General features: G+C 35.8%; 1 pseudogene; it reads right to left on the minus strand.

Annotated features, from left to right (window-relative positions):
* Positions 1-1,189: 1,189 nt before the first annotated feature.
* On the minus strand, positions 1,190-3,415 carry LOC116676171 (beta-2-microglobulin-like; annotated as a pseudogene).
* Between the last annotated feature and the right edge of the window lie 303 nt (positions 3,416-3,718).

The raw sequence follows: 3,718 nt of genomic DNA on the forward strand, positions 1-3,718 counted from the left end.
ACGTCCATATGGAATGGTGGATAGATGGCCGTGATATGACAGAGAGCGCTCGGTTAAGATTGATTTTCTTTGATTAGGACAATGCACATCGATCAACATTTAAATTAACATTTAATAAACGTGCCAGTGTTAGCTAGTCGGCTAATTTTCAACTGTGGTCCTAGTTCCAATCCAATAGTAAAATGGTAAATAGTAAAATCCAATGTTTCTAACAATTCAGATTCCTTCTTAATGTGCCTCCAATTGAAATTATGGTGGCTCAAATCCACATATCTTGTTCTGTGCAAAGATATGGTCAAAGATGTATCTGAAGCCAGGATGAGTTAATCAAATAAAGTGAGCACCTTCCATAGTAACGTATTTTAGTGTCAGTTCCCCTTTTTTGTTTCCTCCAGAAGTTTTACTGAATTTCCCCTCTGGAGCTTTCTCCTCCATCACTTACATGAAATTGCGTTATAGGAAGGGATTTGCTAATTGCCAGTATGAACAGGAGGAATGATTGCAGCACAGCCTGTTTATTTGTTCATATGTTCACCTGACAGACATGAAAAAATACTCTTTGGACTCTTGAGTGCAGCTTCTTTTTCACTGCAAAAGCTCCTTTCCTTCCAAAGCATTTTGAAACTCTAGTATGAAACATTATATATTATATATGAACAATAGGCATAACATAGAAGGGTGATAAACACTTTTATTACCCACCTTACCACATAGTATACATTTACAGAGCCTAGTATGTCAATATGCATCAACTGAGATCTACATAAACAGTGCTCAGGTTTGCAAGTCATTCTGCATGAGGAACTGGAAAATTATAAGCTTAATATTTCATAAAATAAATGTACACAAGATAATTAAATTAAATTTATATTGAAATTATTAAGAAGTTAAGATTAAAGTATTTAGCCTTTGTAGATTAAGCATTAAAAACAGAATGCAAACATTAACATCTCCAATCCTTAATGGCTTCCTTAAAGCTCCATTAAGCAATATAATTGTAAGGTTTTTGTTACTCTTTTTTTCAAAGCTGACTTGACACTAAGCCTTATGTCTAACAGCAAATGTCAACATCCAAGTTAACAAAAAATAATTTAATATTTTGTTCATGCATATTATTTTGGAGAAATAAGTAGAATGGACGGGTACTCATACAGGCATGTATTGTATTTATCTTATCTTACCCCACACCTTATTCATTGATCTGTTCCTGTCTGGCTACACACTAACTGACACATCTAGTGGTCAACTACTACTTAATTAAGCTTTATTGCCATTTGGTATTTCTGGTACAAAATATACAAATAAGTGTAAGTGCAGTTGTGTCTGACATTTTACAACGCTCAAACTTTCACAATAGTACAAGATTACAGATAATCACTCCAATCTTCTCCATCTTCCTGATACTGAGCAGACCTGTAGTTATCAAACAAAGGATAACAATAGTGTCACTCAGAAATAGGAAGGAACAAATGACTTGTTTACTGAATTTAAAATGACATTTCGAATGAATATGGTACACACCTGGAGCAAGGCGGAGCACATATGTTACATATCTGATTCTGTTGAGAGAAATAAAAACATGTTACAAAAACATCTGCGGAATCCTAGTCTTTTTTACACTTTGGAACACTAATACTTGAAACGTACTGGTGATTTTGTATCTTTACATTTGGTATGTTCTTCAGGTGTGGTTTTTATACAAGCCTTTACAGACTCTACCACATCATCCAACATGTATTTTATATTTCTTCAATGTGATTTGTATTTGTGTGTGAAACAAATACATAAACTACTGTATAGTATAGTAATGTATCTTATGGTGCAATTTAGAGAATGTTATATATACTGTAGTGTTATGCAAATCCTTTTTTGTCTTTTTTCTTATTTGAAATTAGTATTGTTTCACTGGAAACCTAATACTGTAATTATTGTGGTAGACAGTAGACAAGAAAGAAAAAACAGAGAGGCAGACACATACCCCAGACGTAAGTGTTGGACTTTCCCATGTGAGTCCACTCTGCAGGCAAACTTGTCTCCTTGCTTTGGGGTAAAGGGCACGTTCTTGGTTAGATGGTAGTGCCAGTTCTCCTCGAAGGCCAGGTCGGTCTGCTTGGCTCCTGGCATAGCCTGTTCGTTCTTGAGCAGTTCAATGGTGATCTCTGTTGGGTGGAAGCGCTCACATGACAGATGAGAGTGTTGTCTTTATCAAAGTGTCCTGGTTCCCGGCTGTACACCTGAACTTTGGGTGACGCTACCAAGAAACAGAAAAACTTTCACCCATGTACAAGAAGTATTTGATGCAAAAACTACTAGCTGGCAGACTAAAGTATATTCCACTCCCTTCCTTGCTCTACTTAATACATTATATTATGTTATGTTTCTGCCCCTTTACCCTACTAATAAACTACAATATGCTGTCGTAGTATCAACCAGACTGATCATAATATGTTATTACCTTATGAAACCTCCTGGCGTTGTGTTTGGCACTGCTTCATTGTTTTTAACCATTGTGTTGTCTTCCCATTAACCATGAACTTGCCCTTTCAGATCAAATTTTTGAAAATTGCTTTTCCGATGTTTTTGTAATTTTTTTCTGATTTGTTTGTAACTTTTTCCATGCTTTTGGCGGGGTTTTTTTTTTCTTAATCTGAGATGGTTTAATAATAAGTTTTACACTTATTCTTGGAATTCATGGTCAACAAACCTCATTTGTATCAAATTATACGTACGTTTTTAGTTAAAAAAGAAATTCTGAATTATTTGACTAATAGTTAGATCAGAGGATGTTGAGTGGATCACAGATGGTATGTGTCAAAGTTTAGTTGGGATACTGTTTTGAAACTATTAAAAATAAAAAAGTTCAATGCATTGCTATAAGATTAAAACACCCAAGGAATTCAATGAAAGTAATCATTAATTTTACCTGGAGAATGTTATATGGATCATCCATGTTGTTTTGAGGCAATTTGGTTGAAAGAAATCTAATATTTCTGATATAAAACACAAACGGGTCAATTTGACCCGAGGACAACACAGGGTTAACGAGTAATTCGACCACTCATGATTCTAACACACAGTTTCTACTTTACTTTTAGGGTGACCTAGTCATGTGGCTTCATATGTTGTGTTTAACATACTGGCCCTACTTGCCTTTTCAGAGGCTTCCGTGTAATAACACAGCGCCATTTGTAAATATATTGTCAAAGGAGCCTACAGTAGTTTACTTACATTCTTTGGCGATTGAAGGAGGAATACAGAGCATTCCGAGGAGAACTGCGCAGACAAATGTCTTCATGGTTTTACCTTCAGTTGGTTTCTGTAAAGTTACAGAAAAGAGTATTCGTCAAATTAAACTGCCCCGCGTGGCAAAACGAAAGTAAATGTATTTTATTGAGAGTTCTGTCTGTTTAACTGCGGGGACGCTGTCGGGCGAAATTACTGAAGTACATCCGGGAGGTTGTCCACTTAGTCCACCAATAGAATAATCAAGACGAAGTGTTGCTAGGTAGATTTTACTTCGACATGTTGCCCTCGTGGCGCAGTTTGAGCTGCCTACGAGTTCATATGTCTATCTGTTATTCCTCCCACGCAAAGATAGCCTACTACTGACATACAGTACTTACTGTTTTGTCATTTGAAAATAAAAAGTCAACCACAGCAGTGGAATATATCTGAAATGTCAAGGTTAATTTTATTTGTCATTTTACAACACGGGTTG

Source organism: Etheostoma spectabile, unplaced genomic scaffold (genome assembly GCF_008692095.1).
Source record: "Etheostoma spectabile isolate EspeVRDwgs_2016 unplaced genomic scaffold, UIUC_Espe_1.0 scaffold00002790, whole genome shotgun sequence".
Taxonomy (NCBI): Eukaryota; Metazoa; Chordata; class Actinopteri; order Perciformes; family Percidae; genus Etheostoma; species Etheostoma spectabile.